We start from the raw sequence: 27,810 nt of genomic DNA on the forward strand, positions 1-27,810 counted from the left end.
TTCAATAGGGGGAAAACCTGCAAACTTTTCGTTTTTTCTTCATTTATTAACGATATATAATTATTGTTGTGTCAACATAACTGTAATGGAATTCAATTGAAGTTTTAATGTAGTGAAGATACATTTTAACTTCAACTTTTCATTCTTCTTTGTGCAGATAACACTGTCATTCTTTCTGACAGTGAAATAAAACTCCAAGAGATTTTGTTTTAAATTCTGCAATAGTGTCAGAATTGGAAATAATTATTAATTATACTAAAACGAAAATAATGCATTTACCAAGAAACGTCAAGTAATTGCAGTTTAAAAAACCGTCGTCTTAGATGAATAGAAAGAACATTGGTTATGGGAAAAAATGTTGAAAGGAAAAGAAATACAAGACAGGTTATCCACGCGGAGGAATATTTAATCAAATTTCTTTGTAATAAAAAGTGTCTACAAACCCAGTCTTGAATTTCATGACAGTAAACCCCACTAAAAACATTTAAGAATATGTTTTAGTATAATGATGTAAATAGGTCTCGTTTAATCCTTCATGCATATACTGACACTTGTATGCGATGATAATAAATGTCAATATGGTATATTGACTTAATATCTGTTAATGAGTAAGGAAAGAGGGAGTTGTTTCCTCTTTTTTCTTCTTCCTGATATGCATTAATCAGCTGATGAATAGTTTATCTATCGTAAAATCAGAAAAAAGTGAATGAGGCTGCTCTTGTCCCACTCTTGCATTTAACAAGGCGTGTCTAGCTGCCTCACTAAATGTTGTACAGAAATTGGCATGTTTCGCTGCCTCTCTAAATGCTTCACAGAAATTGCTAAATACTGCAAGCAAACATTCCATACAAAAAAATACGAAATTAAAGCAAATTGCTTTACCAGTAACAGATACTAAACGTCTGACTTTAAATCGAATTTCAAGGGTAAATTAGACAAAGTAATTGTGCCAGTATATATACTTAATTACTGTGAGATATATACAAAATATTGAACAACACAACCTATAAACGAATTGTCATAATTTCAACAAATTGTGACGGGCAAGCTGTCAAGGCATGTAAAATGCTAGCAAACGAGCGTTCAGTGTTAAAGCAGAGATGGGTAGGTGTTGTCAACATTACGGACAATTCTACCACATTTTTCAGGAATACATACAAGTATCTAGTGCCAAGCAGAGCCGTCATAGAGAGCAGGTGCGCCATTTCGTGTAGTTTACGGTCTTTTTGTTCCGAGTGATGATTTATATTTTACCGAGTTAGGGAGCCGAAGGCGACGAACGTACGGGGCGTCGTTTGGTCCAGAGAAAACTTGCGACAGCCCTGGTGCCTAGCGATGGTTGGTATGATTCCACTTCATATTTCATGTTTTCATATAAATGAATTAAAAATATAATTCTTTAAACTGTTTAAATTTATATTTTTATTACACGAATCGACGACGTAGCTTCCTGCATATCTATCAGTATCATTTTGGAACACTTCATTAGTTATCTCACTTAGCGATCACATACAGGTTCTAGTATATTAAAACTAAAAATCAATATTTCAAAATTTGACAATCTGGATATGAATACGTTTATTTAGCTAAAAAATCTTATTAATCTACTTGTGTTCATCACATAAATTAATTTATCAGCAGGTAATTACGGTTGCCTCTATGAGCGTGTGCTTCCAGAAATGTTCCATTGGCTGCTACAGAGTTAAAGGCCAAATGTCCTATGCAGAATTCTGTTGGAGGGTATATACGTACTTGTCAGCGTCTGTGCCAGGACCGGTTTGAATGTTTTGTGCGTTCAGGCTATGGGAACAGTTTTACTTAGTACAAATTCCAGATAAAGTAGTACCCGAACATAAGGTAAACCTTTACATTTTTATTTTGCGGGTAGTCGGTTATTTCACGAGTCCTTTGAACACGTTTTCATGCAGAGAAAAGGTTTTCTTATAGTAAGTTTATGCAAGGTCAAACAGTAAGCCCTGAAACATTGGATGCAGATAAGAACAAAAGTTCAGAATATGTATTACTTCATCTTTAAAAATCAGTGATATTTTGCTTTAAAAATGTTCTTAAGCAATCCATTTGCATGCCATGTTACATATCATAAGCTTGTGAGGTCAAGTGAAAGGTATCTTGCAGACCTTATAATAAATATAATAATAATAGTTATATCCGTTCAGTCGAAGTAATAATAATAATAATAATAATAATAGTATAATTTAATAATAATAATACATGTAACCGTTCAGTAGAAATAATAATAATAATAATAATAAATATTACCGTTCAGTCGAAGTAGTAGTAATAATAATGATAATAATAACAATAATAATAATAATAATAATAATAGCAATAATAATAAATATTACTATTCAGTCTAAGTAATATCAATAATAATAACAATGATAATAATAATAATAATATTAATACTTCTTAATAATAATAATAACTATTACCATTCAGTCAAAGTAATATTAATAATAATATTAACACTACTACTTAATAATAATAATAATAATAATAATAATAATAATAATAATAATAATTTGAATGTGAAGTCATTGAATGTTTCTCAGAACAATGTTGATAACTTACTCCTAGTAGGTCCAATTGTATAGCTGACCGAGTGTTGCATGAGGTTTATAGATTTGTTGTCAGTTATTGTTATTGATAGCACCTTAGTGTTCCCCAGCTCTATTTCAACACAAACCCATAGGAATAATTCATTTTCTGTCCGTGTTTGTGAATGTATCACAAAATAGAATGCTGATTAACCTTTGTGAGATACAATAGAATCCGAACCAGAATATAGTGGAAAAACAGGAACTTGTGCGCTCTGGTATTAATTAACTTTAAATCAGTTAGTCACAAAGCTGAGTTTTCGCTTACCGTGCATCAAAATATTACTTTTTGAAAAGTTCTAGTCAGAAAATGTTGAACAGAGGATTCCTCCTGTCGAGGTGTGGTCGTTAAGATCCAGAACTAGTAATGTTCAGGGAGATGTAAAATGGTTGGTCAGGTCAACATAGGTCAATCCTGTCGAGATCTATGAATCTCCATCGAGGCTCTGATAATCATTTTTGGTTATTTGGCTATTTAACGACTTTATCTTTGATATTAGAACATTACTCTCCCTGTCACTCTTACTACCCTCACCCCTGTCATCTTTAGCGATTGCCCTTAATTTGCATGGCCGTTTGTGGTGAGCTGCAGCTAGCTTAAGTTACTTTGTGAATTTATTTCTACATCTGGCGTGGTTAGAGCGTCCGCCTCGAAAGCGGGAGGTCGTGGGTTCGATCCCCGGCAGAGTCATACCAGAGACTTACAAAAATGGTACTAACAGCTGCCTCGCTTTGTGCTCAGCATTAAGAGGTTAGTGTTAGGACTGGTCGGCCTGGTGTCAGGATAATGTGACTGGGTGGGACATCATGCTACGTGTCTGCTGAATGATGCCCATGTGCTAGACATCACTATAAACTGCCACATTGCAGACATCGTAGCGATATGAAAGAAAAATTGTTAAAGCTACGTTAAAAATCAAAATCACACACACACACACACACACACCTGGCGTAAGCTTTCTCTCATCTCGTTATACCAAGGGGCCATACCATAATGGCAGAGTTACACCCGACTTCCTTAATTTAGATTGGGGGGGGTTTCCAAGAGTTTATCATCATCATTTATTAAAAACATTTGGTGAGTTATCCTCACCGTTTTCTGGCATAATTTGACTCAGCAAAATACTAAAAATATTCACTACGGAATTATCGGTTATATGACGGGTTTTCTAGAATAACTTGAACTAATTTGGGAGTGGTTTCTCTATGTACATTTTTTGCATCAACACTTCAATGTTCACACTGTACACGCTGTGACGTTTTGCTTGTTATGACGTCAAGGTTACTAAATATTACGTTTGATGCAGCATATTAAATCGTACAGCAAAGTAACAATATACAAAACTTTATTATTTTCTCGGCAATGAAACACTGAGGTCAGAATACGTGTTTCTCGTGACTTGCATAATAAACAGAATTGTATATGTGAGCATAGCAATTATTTAAGGCAAATTCTAAGATGGAGATCATTTTTTCTCGAGAGATTCAAAGATTTACAACATTGCTTTGTAAACATGAAAGCTCTATATGTATAACCCAAATCTATAAATACTAGATATGAAAACAAGAGTTACTTCAACAAGTTATACTATTTCTTCCCGTTTGTAACTTTTGTCTAGAGCTGTATGTCATACATGAACTGCCAGAGGTAGGCTTCTCAAGTTTAGAACTTGCCCCGAGCATTTTCCCACTTGTCCAATCCATCATCGTATGTGTACATTGCCTTCATCACAACTCTTTCCATTATACCAACAAATTAATGCATTTTTTAAATGATGAGTCTTGCAGATTGTACTTCTTCAATCGGCTGATCAGCCACCTTAGGGTTGAATATTACCCAGCAAAGAAAAAACAAAACAAAACGAAAATACACAATTTGCTTGGATACAATTGATAGCAGTATGTGATCATACTTTTGATGTTTTTATGCACAGCATTCATTAAAGTGAATAGAAAATAAATATTTATTTGTAACAAAGAACCCATGTACATTTTCAAGGTTATAAAGGTTACATCACTATGGCAACGTGGCGAGCCGTCATGGACCGTTACATTATTAGCCATGGATTTTCATTTGTATATGTCAAATTAATGCTTACCTAGAGAAGGTTTTACATATATGTACATAAATGCAAACATATATGCAAAGTTCAAATGCGAGCTGTATATCATCTGAGTCAAGATCATAAATGCTGTGGAAATTGGACGAAATTTATTCAGACAATGAGACGTGTCACTTGTCAATTGTTTCGGTGAAGGAGGAAAATGTTTACGTTAGGTATGCAGTGGGTGTTTTGTTTCAAAAGAAATTCTTCTTTGTTTCGAGCAAATCTGTTGGATTCTTTGTCTAAGATCACTTTAACCTAAGAAAAATACAAAACAATTACAGTAAAATAAAATAAAGAATCTATTCGTCAGCGTTATACTTACATAGTTGATTTTCTTTGTAATTTTCCCAAACACGAGATGGCATTAAGTCTATATTTTCATGATTAAAAGATACTGTATTTATATTAAAAAAATTTACGATCCCCTTCCCTTGTTTCTAATATACTTTTGACATATATAATTTTTAAAATGATATTGGCGTGAAACAAGGTAAACCGCTTTCACCACTGTTGTCAGTTCATTTATAACTGATTTTAATAGTAATACTGAAAAACAGTGAAATACACTAAGTAAGCTATTGCCTTATAAAAATCTTCTTACATTTTAATTTTAATGCACTCATGGGTCCCACACAACACTCAGTCATGGGTCGCATGCATCACTCACTCATGGGTCACACAATCACAGTACCCACTCATGGATCACATACAACACGCACACATAGGTCACACAAAAACACTCACTCATGGGTCACACACTCAAAACATTTACTTATTGGTCACACACTCGTAACATACCTCATCGAAAGCTTGTTTTCTCTACTATCTAAATTATCATGTTGAATTCAGAAATCGACATTTTTATATTTAATGTTTCTCATCAAGTTATACATTTTAAACGGCAACAAATGGAAAATGTGTTACTAGACAGCAGGCTTAATTTCTTGATTCTAGCAATATTAACTAAGAATATTTTTGTTCGAATCACTTTAGGATTGAACTTGTATAATGAAAACATCATTTTTTGCATTTAAGCCTCCAATTTTTACGTGTAAAATATAAACCTTATACATATTCAAACTGGCTTTGATTCTAATTATACTACTTTGGTTTCAATATAATCAATAAGCAGTTTGATATGACAAGAGAAGTTAATACAAGACGAGACGAGCACTGTTAGAACGTATAAAATCTTATTCATTAACTCTCCTTTCGCAGGGGACTCAAGGTCGATATTAAAAGTAATCAAGGCCGATACTCAGATGCTAGCTACATCATGCGGTGCATGTGAACTAAGAATTCGGACCAGAAGAGGTAGAGGGTCGGATTCAGTCACCAAATACCTACGTTTTGTTGCTTGCAGTGCATTTCTTCTAGAAGATGCTACATGCTAAAATATGGATACGAACAGGAATAGTGACAAATATTAGGGGATCTGTGATAATACATACTTATTCATGCAATTTGCCAATCATTACTTCCTGTAAAATGTCAGATCCTCCCCGCGGCTCGTGCTTTGATAGGCTGTGACTCAACTTCCGTACTCGTTGGCATTAGAAAGAAACCCGTACTGAGAAAGATGATGGACACTGATGAGAATTTTATTGGTCTTTCTACACCTGGAGGTAATAATGAGATAGTTTAATCTGACCATGAGGGTACGATTGAATTAGGACATAAAAGCTTAAATGAAGTATCGGTAAAGTTGATTACACAAAAAATATCGTCTTGTTCCTGTTTATTTTGAAATGTTCATGGTAGCTAAAATATTTGATGATCTAATTAATATGTGCCTGCAGTAAACACTACAGATGAGGTCAGCAACATTGGAAATGCAGATATTTGTGTCCTTGCGAAGGCAACGAAGACTGGTGTAATACATGCACGAAATCAAATCCTTCGAAATCACATGCAAGAGTTATGCTTTTTGAAAGTGCTTCTATCGTGTTATCCGATACAGACAATCGTGTTAGAAAAATGAAAACTAATGCAATGTCTTTAAACAATTAACGAAATGTGACACATAGGTCATTGTCTATAAGAGTAACTAGGCTTTATCGCAGAAAAACCTTTCATATAAAGATGACTTTACATGCAATGAACGAAGAAAGATACGATAAAATGTAGGAGCCATTTAATGGAAAAGACTGATATTTTATTGACTTTGTTTTTCTTTACCAGCGCAAACAAGGCAACACACAAAACAATCTTGTTAGTTTACTCTATTCAAATTATCAACTCAGATTTGCTTCTTTAAAGCTATTTAAAGTATTTGTTTAAATGTAAGTCTAAAAAAGCCTTTATGGATCTTGCAAACAGAAGTTTTGATAAATTAAACAAACGACATTCACATTGCCAACGCTTGTCTCCATGGCAATCTGACCACAACAATATATCACATCAATTTTTTTGTTTGTTAGTTGTCACTGATAGACTATAAGCTTCAAATGAAGTATATAGACCGTGTGTTTCTCGTGGGTTCATTAACTAGCCATCGCCGCTCACACGTGATATGACTATTTTGCTGTACTGTTTTTTAAATATCACACAAGTCTTACAATATATGTATATTCAATTTGATGATTTATTGAAAAATATAGGGAACTCAGTTAATACACGATATTTCAGCGTGTGTATCATTGCACAGGTGCGTCTCTGTTCTATGGTAATGAGCTCCAGTCACCGGTAAACGTTTTTATTTAGTAGCTGTGACCTTGAATACCGACACAAAACATCATGCAGTACCAAACATACAGGCAGCCAAACCACGAGAGTCGTTCACGTTAATATTTTTTAAGAATCAAGCAAAAATTGTATTAGGTTCACACAATAATTTTGGCCCATGCTTATATATACTGCTGTGAAAATTAAGAGGATTTGCAATAATGGTACATTTGCCATTTAGAATGTCTATATGAAAGTGTTTAATCAACCATGTAGAACTATTTCAGTTGTGATCTCAACAATCACAAATCAAGAAAAGAATGTTGAAATATTATATATTAGTTTAAATTCACAAATCGTAATTTTACATTTTTACAAAAAAAAAAAAAAACCCAACCAAAAAAACACGAACACGCAAGATAAACGTTGAATAACAGATCTCAGAAACTTCGTATTTTATCTTGGTTTTGTAATTCTTTAAGAGGTTATTAATAAAGTAAAATGGTCGTAAAAGCTTTGATGACAAGAGCGTTGGCGGTATTGGTGAGATGGGGGTGGGGTAAAGCCATATCTATTGCCGAATATGTAATCGCAGATATCACTAGGTGATCTCACCAGGCAAGATTGATAGTGGTCAATAAGGTAGCACTAAACCTTTTGGCTTCGGTTCTGGTCGAATATATACCCTCTCACCTTTTATGGTACTAAGTGTCTACAAGACGCTCCATAACCATTAACATACATATATTTTCAAACTGGCCAGCGAATGGTGGAAAACAATCAGTAAAAAAAACTGAAACAAGAGTGCTGATCCTTCTGTGATTAACCCCTTAGTAATTGGTAGGGGTGAAACGATACGCATTTGCCGCTTATCAATACCATTCACGATACGCAGCATGCGATACGATATATATCGATAAGCATATGAACTAGATGGGCCGTTCCTTATTGGAAGGTGGGTGGTGCATCTTGATGTATGTTGACATGCTGGTTGTATTTCCAGTATGCAAATTACAGATAGAATATAGTTATCATATATTTATATGCAATTCTCATCGATAACAAGCAAGTAAAAAGACTTTCAAACGGACTACCTGTTGGTAGTCAGTGAGTTTTCTTCAGAGTTTTAGTCCATGTAAAGGTGACTCCATTTAACTCATTTTAGCCACCAGGCCCTTTGCTTTTGTACGTCATGAATGCTTTGAAAACATCTTACTACCAATTTCAGGTCTCATTTAAACTTGGAAGACATTACGATGTTATCTTTAAAAAGAAGAAGTAAATCAATTTCCTCGTGCAAAGAAAATTTCATCTATATAAAATCCAGGCACGAGAATGAGGATGTATACCAACAAAATCTATTCCATTGTACTTCATGTAGATGCAAAAGACTGCTGCGGCCAGAGGTACGTGTATTTATCAGTGAAGAAGGAAAACTACTGAAAACACACAGTACTATTCTATAATTTCGTTTTTAAATTTATACACACGGTAATAAACTTGAGTGGTTTGAAAGCTGACCCATAACCGATTCTGTGCTAATTTTATTTATTCCATCAGCAAGTTCATTCACTGTTTAAATATCTCTGCATTTTCATCTGCGTGACTTTCAACTAGTTTGCTTAAGTTCGCGTGCATCACAGTTCCGTAAATGGGCGAATTCGTGCAAATTTTGCACGATTCAAGTAATCGCACACCCCGACAGCATCTCTGTTTAAGTACCTTACATATCAATGACTTTTGCTCGAAGTTTCTCTGTTGTTTTACTCGTAGTTCCTGTTTTTCATGCAGGGAATAAGTACATTAAGTTTATGATTGATAGTTACTATTTAACCGGGACCGTAACAAGCAATAACCACCAATGAGATTTCAGTGTAGCTTATTTCACCGTGTGACGCACCGGTAATGTAGCTTTCAAATGAACTAAAGTAGACGATATAAAATTCAACGTATATCTGATTTAATATATATATATATATATATATATATATATATATATATATATATATATATATATATATATATATATATATATATATATATATATATATATATATATATATATATATATATATATATATATATATATATATATATTAATTTAATTGTTTGTCAGTTTTAAATTTTGTATTCTATTATTTGCTATTATAGTGTAAATTCATTCACTGTAGATGATATTTTTCCAGAAAATTGGTTGACCTGAATCATTCTTTTCATAAACACCAGTGTTGGCCTGGATGCTGACCTTGATTCAAAATTAGTAATCACAGTTCTATTTTATTTTAAAATAATTGGTTGTTGTCATGGTCATGATGGGGCTTTGGGCTTAAGATGTAAACAACATTTTTTTTTATTTCTTAGAGAAAATTATTGTTCTAATCAAGGCCATATTCTGTGTACGTGATATAAACATGATCACGTGACACCCCCTCTGATTTCGCAACTTGGGGGAATTTCGAAACTGCGTCTTATGATACAATATAACCTTTGTTTTAGAGAGAGATCTCTCTCTCCATCTTTTTGGGCTTTTACACTTGGTATCAAGTTTTTTCTTTGTTGTTGCCCGATTTTGAGTTAATTGTCTTCAGATCATTTGGATTTCAAAAGGATTAATTCTTTATTCTCTGGAAATATTTTGAGGAGTGCTCACACAGAAATTTTGGAAAGACATTGCTTACAAATTTAATTTGGATTTCCAACACCGGAGTGCCATTATTTGTATTTCTATAAGGAACTGTAGATAAGCACAGTACTGACTACAGCGTACGTCATCATCATCCATCTTAGATTTTCCATCAGGATTCGAACTTGAAATTATTAGAACATTTATTGCTAGGACTTTTGTAATTTAATTCGTGGATTATTCTTAGATTATTTTTGGATTTGATTCTTGAAACCGTAAGTTATTCTCTTTTTTTCATTTTTACAGAATTTTCCAGGAAAATAAATTGTTTGTTAAATATTAAAAAGCTTGATGTTCTACTCTTTCTGTGTTACTGTTTATTCGAGCCTAAACACGTAACAGTAGAAACTTGGCGTAAAATTGGATATTAAATGATGAGTAAAGTACTTCATTATATATGTGGAACACGTTTGGAATGTTGCTGTTGTTGTAGGGTTTAACGCCATTTTCAGCACAATATAGACTATACATGGTGACCAGTATAAATGTTGGAGGGATAACCCGGGAAAACCCCCGAAAGAACCACAAGCCCACGATAAGCTACTGGCAAGCTTTCTGACATACCCACATTGGTAGAACCCGAGACTCAAATCCATGCGGACAAAGGCGAGAGGCTATGATCCGTAACGGTGACCGCTTTAGGTCACTCGACCATGTTTGGAACGTATTCTATATGCTGAATATGCTGCTGGAATCGGGTCGCAATTAACGCTTCCAGTTCAGTACCCACGAATGTAGTTCTAGTCTATTTTTAGAACATTTTTCCCTCTCTCATTTTGGTGGTGATAGAAGAGTTTTATTTATGCTTTTTTGGTAGGGATTTAAAGGTAATTGTTTATTCTTGAGAATATCAGCTCAGGGTGTTGTTGTCTGTGTGTATTTCAGCGACAGTGCACAGTGAGTAATAAGACCTTGGTGATGATCCGGAAGTGAAATCTGTGTTCTGTTTACATGCTGCTATGTTGACAGTCCAGCATCTCAAAAAAGAGCAGGTCAACCTTTGACGAGAACTTCACCGTGAAGTCATCTTTGAAGGTATTTTAGATTAACATATGATTTGTATTGATTGTCACACAGTGGAAAGGTCAGTACTGAGAAACAAATGTAGAGAACATAAAGTAAAAATAATTGTGTTCTATGTCCTGTCAGGGCAGCATTGATTCAACTTTAAATCGCTATAAAAAATTTATTATTAACGATAGACACATGAGATTTTCGCACCATGTGTATACTGACTGTAGCAATCAGAAAATTTAATATATAATTAAAATTAAATTTTTTAAATTAAAATATTTTAAAAATTAATTTTAAAAATTTAAATATTTAAAAATTAATTTTCCCATATAAATTCACAGAAATGGTATCTGTTGGAGATGACACTCATTATTATTAGCTGCAATGTATTCCTACACCATATAGAAGTTGCAATGGAGGATTTTTTTCAAAGCCTGTCAGCGAAAATCTCATTAAATTCTGTAATAGCACATACTAGTGTTTGTAAAATATGGACAGGAAATTTAACAGCCAATGGATTATATGGCCTATTGTCATATAAGGATCCTGTGACAAACACATGGAAGAAAAAACATGTTCACAGACTGGCACTGATGGTGAAGTTGAGAAGTCTGACTATACCAAAGGAGCTAGATGCATCCCATTTATGCCATAATAGTTTGTGTGTGAATGTGGATCATCTGATTCTAGAGCGTCATTCCGTTAACAATAATAGGCAGTATTGCAAAGGTTATGGCAATTGCATTGGCCATGGTGACTATCCAGACAGCATGTTAAAGTTGAAATTGTAATATGGAATAAATTCAGGTATCATGATATATCTTTTACACCCACCCACATCCATATCAATTTATGTCTGACATGGAAGGAAGGATGGATGGATGGATGTGTTGAGTAACAAGGAGAAAGGAAAGAGTGTGGCCTTTATTTAAGTAGACCATGCTGGTATGACAGTGCTTTCTTAAATACATTCATCCCTCCCTCCCTTCCTTCCTTCCTTCATTTCATTCATTCATTCATTCATTCATTCATTCATTCATTTCATTTCATTTCATTCATTCATTCATTCATTCATTCATTCATTCATTCATTCATTCATTCAGCTAGTCTAGTAAGTCATGTTTTGTCATGTCATGTTATTTTAATTTTGAATTTTTTAAACTTTATTTATATTGCTTTTTAATTTCTTTATTTGTGTCTTCATATTCAGAGAAAACTGTTTCGACCTCTCCATAGGTCTCATCAGGTGGTAGTAAGTAACACAACTGCACATAACATGCATTGTGTTACCTATGGATTTCCCCACTACAGTTTTTCCTTCTGTACAACGTGTTCTTCATGGTGTCTTTGAGCACTTTCATTTTACACATGGAATTAAGATAACTTTTTCTTTCTGCAGTGTCCATTGGCTCCTGCTAAACCTTTGCATAGGAGTGATCGCCCTTGGTATCTAGCAGTCCTTTGCAGTAGTCAGACTTCCTATTGCCTTGCTGTGTCCTGTACCTCAGATGGGCCTGCATCATATTTCCTCGTCTTGCTAGAATACGTTTCCTGGTTTGTGGATGCTTTTGATACAACTGATGATAAGTGCAGTCTTTATCCATTGTCTCCAGTGATCTCAGAGTCCTTGTTGAATGTTTACCTCCCAAGTGTGTCACTTTTATTTTCAGTGATGATCCCAGGCTGTTATTGAGTCTGTGTATTGTTGAATGCACTCTTGCCTCAAAGTTTCTGGAATAGTTCACATTTTTACGTAATGAAACACTGATTGATCTGTTCACCGCCTCACATTTCTGTGTGTTTGTGTTCATTCACAGTCTTTCTACAACATCACAGGAGAGTTTCATTTTCAGAACTTCTAGCAGGATATTCTTATCATTTTCTGTCATGTTGAGATGAATCACTTGATGAGGACCCGGGTATGCTGATCGCATCCACCAGCTGTTAGTACTTCCTCCCCCACAGACCTTTGAATAATGCCGGCATTTTGAACAGTTCCCTGAATAACAGCGCAGAGTGGCATCCAGTACTTGGAGAAGTTGACATTTAATTTTTGCAACATCACCCCTATTGTCCTCCATCATTTGCTTGAAGATCAAACCGCAACGTGCTTTAATGTCTTAGCTGACAATTTTCTGTTTGAGCCTTTTTCCTTCTCTTGTTCTTATTCCTGGAAACATGTTTTCACTAAATATTGCAGAATTACACCGTTTGAACTGTAAACGACCCAAATGGATGGGATCCGACAGTCTTTCTACTTTCCACATTGGATGCAGAATGGTGTAAGCATTTTGGAAGCCAGCAGCAGCCTGTGCATCTCCATCTGTTGTTGCATGTCTCATGAGAATCTCTTGCAGCACAAACTTGTTTCCCATTTCTCTTGCCATTTCATACTCTGAATGTGGTGCAACTGGTGACAGATTTGCTGTGCAGTCAACATGGCCTCATGGACATTGCACATCAAAACCTTTCCCCTTGAGCCATGCTCCAGTCCAACACAGCTTGTTTTCTACTGTAGTTCCCACAATGTATTGCTTCTCTGTAACAGTTTCGTAGGCAATTCCAACAGCTTGTAATGAACTTTGACCAGGTTTCTTTTCATGTCCAAAGCTAATGGCATTGTATCTTGCATCAAAAACAACATTTATTTGCTCAGAATGCTGAACACCAAGCATAACATTAACTTGTCTGACTAGTTTCAGCTTGTCTGTCGCGTCCATTTCATTGAGTTCCACAGTTGCTTTGCCTACAAGGTTGGAGGACCTTTGCATAGATGTTCTGCTAGGTGGCGGAATGTCAGTGGCTGCAAGCAAGTATCTAGCCCTGGTGTTGCCCATTGGTGTGTCTTGTAGTCCAGCTTGAAACATCATATTTACAGCAGCAGGATTTAGGCCAGGTTTATTTGTTTTTATCTCCTCATACAACTTATACTCTGGTGACTTAAAGCTGCAGTTTTTACACATGATAGTATGCTTCCAAGCAAGTCCCCATTTTATTTCATTAGCAATTTGGAACTATGGTCGGCCACATGTGTTGATTTGATTACCATGGCGATGAATTATATCATTCCACATTTCAACATTTCTTTTCATACAGATCATACGTGTCCCATCGTGCTCATTCAAATTTGTATCTTTCAGGTCCAGTTTTGCTTTGGATGATGGTCGTAGAATTTTTTGCAGACCCAGGTGTGCCATTACAGTCTGGTCCCTGAACTGACTTGAGACCTCCATTTGTTGGCTTTGTCACTGATATGAGAGAGAACTTGTCTGCATCAGTTCCTCTGGTCACTGAAACAGATGCAGCACTGAAACTTAGTAGAGTATCATCAGTCAGATATGTGACTCCTTTGTTATGTGGAATATATCCAGGTTTAAAAATACTTGTCTTCCTCTTCTTGTACCCTTTCATGGTTTCGGTTACAATAACTGCATGTAAAATACAAGAATTATCCTCTCTCTCTCACTTATATAACTAGGAGAAGGAATGCTAGTTTGGTTTCAGAGAACTTCACCAACTCTTCAATACTACTGGAAGCCTAACATCTGAAGACTCCTCCCATTCATGGGTGGAAATGATATCATGTACTTGGTTTAAGACCTAGCTTGCGTATTTAGATGCCTCCAGATTTCAGGTGTTACCTTTCATTGACAAGCTCTGGTTTAATTGCTTCACACCTGATAAGGAAAACCATTGATGTTTATGACAAAGGAATGGAGAGACTTTGCCATAGAACATAAGTTGTCAACTTCAGGTTTTAAAATTTCATTAAAATTTAAGTTAAATTTAAATTTTCATATCAAAATATGTATCATTTTTTAAAATTGAATTTTCTAAGAAAGTTAAACAGTCAAATTTAATTTCTAGTAATTTCCAGATTGGTGTTAGAACTTAAAACTAATTACAGTTTATTTGAAGTGTTTATCTTGATTGGCAAAATCACAATTAAACTTTAAGTTTTGTGCATTTTTGAAATTCGGCCATTTGGAATTGGCTTGTGCTTGTGTTACAGTGGTGTCAGCTAAAAGCCTGTAACTGTCCTATTCATGGATGAAATTCCTTAAAATTTTGCAGCTGTATTTAAGAGACATTGATTTGATCACGGATGGAAGTTTTGTCCATGGAGGTAAAATTGTCTAACCCTGCCAGGAATCGGGTCGCAATTAATACTTCCAGTTCAGTACCCACGAATGTAGTTCTAGTCTATTTTTAGAACATTTTCCCCTCTCTCTCATTTTGGTGGTGATAGAAGAGTTTTATTTATGCTTTTTTGGTAGGGATTTAAAGGTAATTGTTTGTTCTTGAGAATATCAGCTCAGGGTGTTGTTGTCTGTGTGTATTTCAGCGACAGTGCACAGTGAGTAATAAGACCTTGGTGATGATCCGGAAGTGAAATCTGTGTTCTGTTTACATGCTGCTATGTTGACAGTCCAGCATCACAAAAAAAGAGCAGGTCAACCTTTGACGAGAACTTCACCGTGAAGTCATCTTTGAAGGTACTTTAGATTAACATATGATTTGTATTGATTGTCACACAGTGGAAAGGCCAGTACTGAGAAACAAATGTAGACAACATATAGTTAAATTAATTGTGTTCTATGTCCTGCTGGGTTACGATGATTAGCGGGGGGGGGGGGGAGGGCGCAGATCACGAAACATGTCACTTTGCTTTAATTTGCAGACGGCGAAGAAGTATTCTCAATAGTCTCTTTGTTCTTACTAATAAAAATGAGTGCCTAGGACTGCAAATGCTGTTTCAGATGAGTTCTATCTTTAAAGAATAAAACGAGAAACTAATGATAATTATTCATGACTGCTGATGAGGTCTTTGTTATTTAGATCCTGACTCGACTTATAAGAGAGTCAATACGGTACCTAGCCATCGCCGAAATTCCTTACTAGTCATCTCTCTCTCTCCCTCTCTCTCTCTCTCTCTCTCTCTCTCTCTCTCTCTCTCTCTCTCTCTTGTCAAATGTCTTTTTATAGGGAGAAGGCTGTTCCTATGCTAAACAACTTTTATCACAACCCCAACTGATTCTTTAGTAAGGCAATGCAGTATGTTTAAACTAAACAAAAGGTGGCTTTTCCTTATAGTGAAGAAATTCGATATACCGCCCATACCCGAGTATTTACACCACAACATTTAATTTCGACCACACATCGTTTGAACTAGCCCAAACCACACTCACACTGGAGTAAAGGTCAGTCCATTTTTTCTGCCTATACCGCCCACCTAGTAGAAAAAAACAAGCTGACTGAATCTCTCTTTTTGGAGCAGTTTCCGAATCTCCTGGAGTATGGACATTCGATAGGTGGTAACCTAAATATTCTTGGAGATTTCAACTTTCACTTTGACTGTCCCGGAAACCCAAACACATCAAAACTCATAGATTCCATTAATGTTTTCAACCTCAAACAGTCAGTTAACCAACCTACCCATAAACAAGGTCACATTTTAGACTGGATTCTTCATAGACCTGATGATAACATTCTACGGTCCTCCCTGGTATCCCATGAACTTGCATCAGATCACATCTGCATTATATGCCATCTTGGCGTATCAGTCCCTAACCCTCCACCTTTATCTGCTACTAAGAGAAACCTTTGTATGATAAATAGAAACTAATGCATGACATTCAAGAAAACCTAACAACTTGCTTACGTCCTACCGCAGAACAACTTGATAACTGTCTGCGTTCATTGCTTGACAAACATGCCCCAGCTACCAAGTGCAGAGTATCAATTCAAAAGTGTTCTCCATGGTATAGCAGTGTTAGGGACCAGCATCGCACTGCTAAAAGAGACCTCCGTAAAGCTGAAAGGCTTTGGCTTTCCACCAAACTCACTATTCTTAAGCAAATCTATGAAGCCGCTAAGAAGAATGTCACAGATATAGTCCATGCAGCGACACCACAATTTCAATTGAGTCGTCGTTACCATACAGTTGGGATACAGAATTTGAGCGGCAACCATTAACAGCATTTGAACATGTCTCTATGGGTTTCGTACGTACAATCGTGATGAAGAGTGCACCAAAGTCATGTGAACTTGATCCAATTCCAACATCACTGCTGCTTGAGTGCTTAGATCCAGTATTGCCTTCACTAACTGATGTTATTAATACCTCTCTCTCATCCGGGGAATTCCCATCATTTTTCAAAACTGCCATTGTAAAGCCTCTGCTGAAGAAACCAACACTAGACCATAACGATTAAAGAACTACCGCCCAGTTTCTAATCTCCCATTCATATAAAAAAAATCTTAGTAAAGGTTGTTCTATCCCAGCTTGTATCCCATCTGAATTCAGTCTTTTTAGCAAAAACAATCTGCATATCGCCCTTGCCACAGTACTGAAACTACTCTTCTAAAAGTAGTCCATGACATTCTCTCTGCTTTGGGTCGCGGAAAGATTACAGTCCTCACCCTCCTTGATTTATCTGCAGCATTTGACACAATAGACCATGATATATTACTTCACCGTCTCCAGCATGTATTTGGCATTCATGATACAGCCTAACTGTGGTTCAAGTCCTACTTGGTCAACAGGACACAAATTGTATCTGCAAATGGAATACACTCCAGCCCAGCTGATCTATGTTGTAGTGTTCCACAAGGGTCTGTTCTTGGATCTGTTGTCTTCATTCTATACACTCAGCCGCTCTCAAGTGTTATAGATCATCATCCAGTGTCTCACCAATTGTACGCTGATGACACCCAAATATACAAATCTAGCCACCCAACTGAAATTGATGCTACCATCCAAGGTGTAGAGAGGTGCATTTCTGATGTCAAATCATGGATGACATGTAACAAGCTGCAGATGAATGATGATAAAACTGAGGCCATTCTGATTATAACACAAAGACTTTCTCATTAACATACTTTACATCAAACAATAAATATCAGCAACACCAACATTAAATTCACACAATCAGTACGAAACCTAGGTGTTACTCTGGACAGTACTCTCGTATTGCACCAACATGTCATGAACATATGCAAGGCTGCATATCTTGAGCTGAGACGCATCAGCTCCATTCGCAAATATCTTTCAGCTGATGCCACTAAAACACCTGTGTGTTCATTAGTACTTTCAAGGCTGGACTATTGTAACTCAGTTCTTTCTGGTTCATCTCAATATCTACTCCAAAAACTTCAAAGTGTTCAAAACACAGTTTCTCGGATCATACTTAGAGTACCACGATCAGAGCACACCTCCCCGCTGCTCTGTACCCTACACTGGCTATCCATTCGATCCAGAATCAAACACAAAATTTGTTCTCTGTGCTACGTTTCACTGACGGACTCTAGTCCAACATATCTATCCGACCTCACCCATGTATAAACACCAGCAAGATACTTACGCTCCTCTTCTGACAATCGTATACTCATTATTCTCACTATGAAAACAAAGTAATATGGACAACGTTCTTTTGCATACCAGGGCCCAGCAACGTGGAATGAATTGTCCACTGAACTTAGACACAAAGACACAGTGATACCATTCAAGAGGGCTCTCAAAACTCACTTATTTCGACTGCAAGAACAAACTTAAAGACATAATAATGTTTCCTACCTTAAATATTCTCAGCATGTTTATTTTCTATGTTTTCTAATTTAATGGTGTTTGTGTTTGTAATAATATCATTATTTATGTTTTTTATATCTTATGTGTGTTGTCTAATGTTGTAAAGCGCTTAGAACTTCTAAAGATTAGGCGCTATACAAAATCCTCATTATTGTTATTATTTGTCGAGTCCTGCAAAATCGCTGGCAGAGCAGTTTCTATACTGTTCATGTATATTGGTTAGTCTTTACAAACTGTATAGACCCAGATCTGCCATCGCATTAAGCGACGGTACATCTGGCCCTGCGCTGAGTGCAGTTTTACTTGAGTTATAAGAGATTAACTACTATTGTGATATATTTGTGTCCGTCAACAAACTGAATATCTTTACCAGACATAAAGTTATTGCAAAATGTCAATCTTTCCAAGGGAAACAATTCTTAACGGCATACATTGTACCTGAGTTATTTTTCCTTACTATTCATAGTGTCATAACTGCAAAGGGAGCTAATAATAGAAAACACGGCTATCATAAAACCAAAAATTGCATCCCTTTAAAATCGCTGAAGTCATCTCAAATATACACGGTCAGAACTAAGCACACACGCGCTTTTTTTTTTTTTTTTTGCAACAGGTATATCAATATATTATTGTTACATAAAAGAATGTTTAATTTCTATAATTAGCCTGAATTAAATCTTTTCTGCTGTATTATTAACATATCCATTGTTAATACATGTATCTTCTACACGCGATTTACACTTTGTATTTAACAAGCAATGGAAGAGAAAAAAACGTTGTCTTTAGGAAGCAAATAATATAGGCTGAACCTGATTTCGATAAGACTATCATGTAAAAAAACAACATGACAACAAATGGTAGTTCTAAGTCAACAAAACCATTCGTTTGTTTCTTAGCAAGTAAATAACTAAGTAGTTTTGTTAGTAAGTACGCAAATATATATATATATATATATATATATATATATATATATATATATATATATATATATATATATATATATATATATATATATATATATATATATATATATATATAATACTGCTAAATTTTCAACAACTGGAGTGTATGGAAACTTTTGAGCTAAAGCTAATATTATCAGAATGAATGATTCAGTGAATTGTCTTTGGATGATATTCATTTATCGGGGAAAGAGTCTAAAGATCACATTTTAAGATCTGATAAGGGAAATATGTTAATTATTTCATCAACATCAACACCTTTTCTTCAAATAGTTATACTATACTTGTTGAATAGTTGTATAATTCCTTTTCAGGTGAACATCGGTCCGTTTCCAAGCAGACTGCACCAAAAGCACACATAAACAGGCCATGAAGGTGTTCGGTACCGACTATTTCATCTAATGGTGTCAATTTTGAGAATTTGATTACGCATAGCTTTAAATGATGATAATTCAATTAATTTCGCTCCTTGTCAATCATCATTTCTTGGAATATCATTATACAAACGCTCGAGAAGTATACTCCAACGCTGTATTATCGCGGCTAATAGGACTTTCCGAACAATTTTGAACACGCGCCGTCAATCGGCATTTTACATATGTAAAGGTGTAGCCAGGATGGAAGCAACTGTGTCAGAGCACTATGGCCTAATCAATTTCAACATTTTTGGTAATTATATATTAAAAAAACAATGAACATCACTCTTTTGTAAAGTGCGTGCAATTTCATTGATCTGATTCATATACCAAACTCTTGTCAAACTTACTATACCTGCATTGGTCTTGATTACCAAATATTCTCAGTGTATCGTCTGATTTTTGATGATTATAGATCATATACCGATGGCGACGTACATGTCTTTACAAGGTTACGCATGGAATTTCATTCCATAGTAGTCAATATTGACCGAAATTGACAAAATGTTGCTTATGATTCTATTTATCCTACATAAATAGGAAAGCAATAATAGTTAAATATTTGTAAAAAGTAAGTAACATTTCAGTAATATTAATACTATTAAACGGTTTTAAGCTTTCAACATGTACCGATGACAACATTAAGTGCCGCGATCATACAGAGTTCCATGCTTTATTCGGCAAAATCAATGTACGCCGATGTTTTGAAACGAGTGCATCCAATACGTGCAATCCAGTTAAAACCTGACAGAATGTCGCACATTAAGTCACACTGACTGCGCCTCGTACTGGGGAAAGATATTGTAGTATCCCATTTAGTGGTAATCTAACATCAGTTTCTCTGGACAAACTTTAATACCAGTCTGCCATTGTAAAAGACTACTCTATAGTAATCGATAATTTTCGTATCGAAGCACTGTCATGACAACTAAGGTGCAGATTGCTTAACAACTGGGAACGAACAGACCTGGTAAAGCTACTGCAATGTTAAAGTTTAGAACAGCAGTTTTACTTTGTGAAAGACCAGTAAAGGCGCTTGCATCACTATACTTGCACAGCGTTTGTACACATACTTTTAGTTTGCATTAACAAACATACAGACCTAAGATATGTCTTTCATTCTATATATGACAGTCATGTTGCGATTCTCTTATATATTATGAACCGGTTTAGGGCACACGTGGTAACAGCTTTCACAATGCACACTATATGGTATAAATAAGGAAGTATTAGGCTGACAAAGATTGGAATACCCGAATAAAACTAAACGAAGAAGAAACATACGACCCGGGCAAACGAAGCACCAGCAATTGACCTGATCGCATGATTCCTTTTCTAAACAGGGTGTGTTGTTACTCTGCAATCTAATCTTTTTCCCAAACTTTAATATTTTAACGATAAATCAGTAAGGTAAAGTAAGATAAGGACCGCATTTTTAATACTGCATGCAGACGTGCAGAGTGTTTATAAAGGATCAAACGAGAGAGACTTCTTTTGATCACAGCTCATGCTGCGGTGCTGAGTTTGGGTACCTGCCCGGAGCGAATTCTCAGGCGAAAACGTGTGTACAGTCTACAACTAACTAGACGGTCCTTCTGCAAGCATAATTTCTTCAAATAACATTTGTCTTTTCCTGATATCAAATTTAGTCTGTCACTTCCCACGATTTTAAGCTCAATTTGACCTAATAAAGGCCTTCTGACAGCCTGGCTGTCAATGCTGAACCGTGATTGATATGCCAGAATGGTGCCATATAATCGTATGTATTTTGCACATGGCAGGCAACATAAAGATTCTCGTAACCGGTTATTATCCCAGCATGCTCAGCCAATGATGTATGATGCTTATTGTTATAGAAGTGCATACATATTGATTTATTGATAATATCAGATCAGGTGCCTGGTCTTAACTAAATTTATCAAAATCGAAACTCTATTTATAAAACAAATACTGCACATTCAAGGAAACAATAAAACATTGGCTGAATGGGTACCTTGTTTTTTTCTTCTTCTTGGAACAACATACATATTTTACATGTATTAGCCGCCTTTTCGTGGATCTTGCAACCAATTTACCCTTTATGGCCCGCAACTAAATTTTTCATTGCTGCAAAAGGTTGAATATATTCAGTTTCACCGAAATAAAATACAAATTGAATACATACTTACTGTGATATAATAATTTATTTTGATAAATGGTTTCAGTTTATGGGTAATATTTGATAAATGGTTTCAGTTTATGGGTAATATTTGATAAATGGTTTCAGTTTATGGGTAATATTTGATAGTAGAATTGCCTTGTAATAGTAAGTTGTGGTAAATGTCATTTTGGATTGTAATTATTCAGCTGTTATCGAAAAATACAATTCTGGTATTCAATCTTTAGATACTAAAAAATAAACGTTTCATAAATTTACACAAAAAACAATTCGGTTTTCACACACACACACACACACACACACACACACACATTGCTTATACTTCTTTTTATTAATACTTTTCTTTCTAACATGACGAAGCGTAACATGGCGTATTTCACACACACCGTTCTTTCATTAACGACTAAATTTATTTTTATTAAAAAGAATAATTTTGTAATAGGTAATAATTGTTCACTAATACGTTTTCGTAATAATTCAGATCTTTGCAGTTTAAGTTCCATACAAATTTCAAGCCTTCCATTTCATCATGGCATTGGGATTCCTGATGGTGTGTTCAAAATAACTTAAAGACTTAAAGACCACATAGGCTCTATGCAGTTGTCGAAACACACATAAGGCACGACTTGATTTGACATGTTTTTGTCGTTATTGTTTCTTATGTATTTTTAAAAGACTCTAATTTTAGGATTATCTGACCAAGACGTGGCAGCGGTTGGTGGTTTCTTCTTTGGTGACCTTATTATGTCCTCTGGCCCTTTTTTGGTGTTGGCATCCTGTAATATTTCTGCTCCTGCAGCTGTGACAGTCCACATCTTGTTAACGTAACGATCATTCACGTGTTCTCGTAAGGAGCACTGCCTCCAGCAACACATTCGAATTTCAATGTACAAATTATCTCAATTTCGCACAATTCATCAGAAATCCACTCGAGTTACAGAATCTTGTTAAATCGGCGGAAGGCGGGATTGTAGCAGACGGCGATGAGGTCCGCCCCCGGCATCAATCTGTTTTGGACCGGTCGGTATCAGAAAACTTGTCTGCCAAGCACCGGGTTTCTGATCTGCCCCTTCTGTGCACAAGATCCCATTGAGGCTCTGAAGACGTTACCAACTGTCAGACGCCAATTAGAAAGAGTTACGGTGGCTAAATCCAGCCCGGGAACCATTGCGTGTCTTACAAAAATAGCTTGTTTTAATTAAATGCACGCGCGCCTGATGTTTTGGCTCCACACGCGGGCTGTATGTGGTTATCTTCTCAGGATGGAATTTAAGAAGATACAACATTGAATTCCAGTATTCAGTAGAAATTATACCATTTTTTCCAGCCTGTTATACAGATAATAACTACGACAACAGAGTGGATGCAGTTTTTGCTCATATTTTCCTTTCGTAGAATATATATGAATTTATATTTATGTAGCTATTTTTTCTTATTTATCTCGGCAGTGGTTATAGACTCATCCAGCATTAAAACAAGTCTGCATATACAATGGCAGTATATATTTTAAAATAGCATTGCTCACGCGTCATGCGTCTTTAATGAAATAATATGCTGACGATTTCAAAATAGAAACTCGTATCGTATGCTTTTGATAAGTCTGTCCGCTATCCGAATTTTTCAGCACAAAAAGTAAATGCTTTAATTAGATTGGATGCGCTTGCGTATATCACACACACACACGCACATACATATTATATCAATTTAGAAAGCTCTCAGATTTAAGCGTCTAGAAACACACACTCGTACAGAAATAACAAACAGATTCCACACCCACTACAATCCACCACCCCGCAAAAATAATTAAGAAACAAACATGGAAGTGAGTACCATTAACTCATTTCAGCTTTTAATTTCACTGTAAAACTTCGTACTCACTGAGGTAAGTATATATGGTATATATTATTCTTCTGTTCTCGCTCAGACACAATACCAATCTAAACATAAACGAAACTATTCCTGTTTAATTGTGGATCGATTTTGTTCCAGTGTTGAAGCCTAATTTTATAGAGTTTATGTTGTTTTAAATATGCCTGGCGATTGCAGATTACATTGTGAACATCGATTCACTCTGAAACTAGAATTATAGCATCTTCTTTTGCTATTGCAAGTCGGCACCGCCTTTCTGCATGAACTAGACAAAAATATCCCGCATATTTCCTGTGCCCGCCAAACTGACGCTTTCAAAAGTAGTTTTCAATTATTACTTCATTGACATACCTAAAAATTGACAAAACATACAAAATACGCATTGAACCGTCTTCTGTCAACGAAGTGAAGACGCAAAAAATTGCATTATTAATTGCCTTTCAAATTACAAAATTTCGAGAGAATAGTGACTGTCACAGTTTCCAATATCGATTACTTCGGTTGATTCATTGATCTACTAAATTGCACACGTATTGTTTGTTTGTTGCCAGCGATGCATTTTGAGAGAGGATTTAGACAAAATGAACTTCAAATGTTACAAGATACACTTCATTACTTTAACTACACTTACAATCTGTGGCATAATTGCTTCCTTCATAACACTTCAGCCATCTTCTTTCTTTCGTTCCTTTTGTCTCTTTCAGTGTCTAAGTGGACCTAAACTTTGGATTATAGACCAGTCTGCTAACCGTCGTGGCGACCCGACACGTATAATAATATCACATAAAACTCCGCGGCCCGTCTGCGTCGGGCAGATTACCAGATTGGCCAGTCCAAGACAGGTCTGTGTGTGTGTGTGTGTGTGTGTGTGTTGTTGTTGTTGTTGTTGTTGAAACGTTAGAATCGGTTTTTCATTCATAATATAATGATTTACATGTGACTGTTGCTCTCTAGAGAAACAATCATGAGAACGTTTACAAATTTTATTTTCTTTACATGTTTACCCGTCAAATATATCATTCTATCATGGCGAAACAGCATTCTTGATTGGACAAATTCGTCTACCAGCTTGATAATTTTTTTTATCTCGCACAATTTTGCCCGTGGTCACTTGAAATCATTCGGTTTTACCTCATGAGTAATTTGTTTATATTTTGATCAATTTTCCTGATAGTGATTTAAAAGTTTAGCAATTACCCTAATGGATGATGCTTTTGGTTCAAACTTTCAAAAAAAAATTACTGTCAGGATTGTGAGGCTTTTAGTTTTTTGTTTAAAATACACTCTTATAATCGACGTAAAATTACATTAATTTAAAGTAATTCTGATCTTTTTTTCGTCGTTGTATGTGTCCCCAGCTTTCAGAAGATTTTCTGCTTGGTGGGATGGCTATCGAGTTATTTTCTCTTTTTCGTAGAAGTTCAGGTGTGCATGAAGCAAACGTGATGTCCGGTCTTTTCGCTACTTCCCTTCAAAACGAGGGAGAGAAAAACGCATTGAATGCACAAATGGTCAGACTGTCGGAATGCGATATTTTACGCTATGTAAACTTGACCCAGCGGGACAATTTGCACCTTATGATTGGGGTTACGGTATCTGTTGCATGTCTCATTTTTCTTCACATAACCCCATTGTGAAAACAGCAGACAAATCCTTGACACTATTGTCTGCACGCGCCGGGAGCGCGCTCTTACATCACCATGATGGCTGCCCCGTGCCGGGAATGTTAAATCTAGCGTGTGTAGAGCTAATGGAAGCATTTGGCCGATTTAATAGGGACTTGTCAGTACGCAAATTGCAGGGTGTCACTGTCCGTAGATTGTTCAAGACTGACCAGGGGGCCGTGTCTTTTAAACATGCATACACGTTAGGTATACCGTAAAGTTATTGTGTGAATTGGCATTTCCAAAGTGCAACCTTAACTCGGAGTACATGTTGATAAACCGGTAATTATATAAACACAATAGCAGACGGGTGGAAATATACTGCACAGTCGGTATAAATGATTTTTAAAGATTTGGTTCTTCTGTGAAACATATTCCAGTTGATAATGTTCAAAACTTTAGACAATCTTTATCAAGCGTTTTTAGGTCCTGCACTGGAGTACACGTATGCTAATATTGTTTCTGGTAATGTAATAATGCAACAACAACAACAACAACAAAAATTCTTAGAAGGTCTATAACTCGAAGCAGGATGAATAACTACCGGTCTTGACCAGAAAAGGAGCTAGTGACGTATTGTATAATGAATTAAGATGGGACCATTTACAAAGCCAAAAAATGTAGGAGGTTAATTTGCAAGATACTAAGTGGAGCTCTGGAGCACAAAACTGATACAATACTTAACTAAAGTTTTTACTTAACTGATACGTTATTTAAATGTATTTCTACTTATCCGTTACCTTACTCAATATGTATAGTGTTCTTGTTTGGGGTTTAGTGCCATTTCTGAGCGCAAGATAGGTTTTACATGGCTGTCAGTATAACTGTTGGAGGAAACACGCGGGAAAACCCCGGCAAGGACAAACTACCCACCGGAAGCTACTGTCAAGCTTTCTCACATACCAACATTGGCCTAGTCCGAGACTCGAACACACGCGAACAGAGGTGAGATGACAGTGATCGGTAAAGGCGAGCTCTTTTTGATCAATCGGCCATCCGGGGCATTAGACCACTTGGCCACTCGGACCAGTTATATATATTGTAAATGTTGATTTCGAACTGCCTTGTATAATATAGTTCTTTGTGCTTGTGCTGTTTTCTTGCTTTTTATGGTTTGTTTTTTTTGTAGAACAAAAAATTACATGTCGAAAGATTTCGAAAATTATGCAGATACAGGTTTGAACCTTCTAAATTCGCAAAATTAGATATTGCAATGCAAGATTTTCTCTGTTAAAATTATGAAAACAATTATATACATATCAATATATCATCAACAAAAATATATTCACTCTCTTGCTGTTTCTAATAGTCATATTGGATTGATCCGCAATGTATATATTGTAAAACACGTGACATGTTTGTCAAAACGATTATATTGGCAATAACATATTAAATATGTATTTGATTATAGGTGTAAATAAAGCACTTAGAAATCATGTAGGATTATAGATGTAAATAAAACACTTAGCAATAATGTACTGGATTATAGGTGTAAATAAAACACTTAGCAATAATGTACTGGATTATAGGTGTAAATAAAACACTTAGCAATAATGTACTGGATTATAGGTGTAAATAAAACACTTAGAAATCATGTAGGATTATAGATGTAAATAAAACACTTAGCAATAATGTACTGGATTATAGGTGTAAATAAAACACTTAGCAATAATGTACTGGATTATAGGTGTAAATAAAACACTTAGCAATAATGTACTGGATTATACGTGAGAAGAAAAACTTGTAAGTTCTGATACAATCACAATGCTTTCTTCTGTATTTGTTCTTTGTTTATTTTTCTTGACTTCGTTTGTTTGCTAAAATAGAGATATACTTCAAATAAAAAAATTAAGATGCAATATGCTTCTTCCTTATTTGAGAAAACGTCATGTACTTAGCATGATGAATCGTATTTGCATATTTAATTATTGGTACTTCGTGCAATATAATTTTTCCATGTTGCAATTATGTCTGAAAGAGGGCTAAAATAGGTTAGTCCTACTGTCTATCAATTTGAAATATTTCCTTAGTAAAACAGCTTTGATCAAACATTAAATTGTAAGTGT

The 27,810-nt window shown here is 35.6% G+C and overlaps 1 long non-coding RNA gene across 4 annotated transcripts; it reads left to right on the forward strand.

The window, feature by feature from the left end:
- The first annotated feature begins 1,151 nt into the window (after nt 1-1,151).
- LOC149773574 (uncharacterized) lies at nt 1,152-27,810 on the forward strand. Of its 4 annotated transcripts, XR_016417354.1 has the most exons (6): nt 1,152-1,338; nt 1,639-1,857; nt 8,619-8,796; nt 10,959-11,108; nt 15,433-15,583; nt 19,952-27,810. It is a non-coding gene; the product is annotated as an uncharacterized LOC149773574 (long non-coding RNA). The 4 variants fall into 4 exon arrangements; XR_016417355.1 differs by lacking the exon at nt 8,619-8,796 and having other exon boundaries at nt 1,152-1,342; XR_016417353.1 differs by lacking the exon at nt 8,619-8,796 and having other exon boundaries at nt 14,228-15,583.

Source organism: Sinohyriopsis cumingii, unplaced genomic scaffold (genome assembly GCF_028554795.1).
Source record: "Sinohyriopsis cumingii isolate HCF-2022 unplaced genomic scaffold, ASM2855479v2 utg000624l, whole genome shotgun sequence".
NCBI classification, from domain to species: Eukaryota; Metazoa; Mollusca; class Bivalvia; order Unionida; family Unionidae; genus Sinohyriopsis; species Sinohyriopsis cumingii.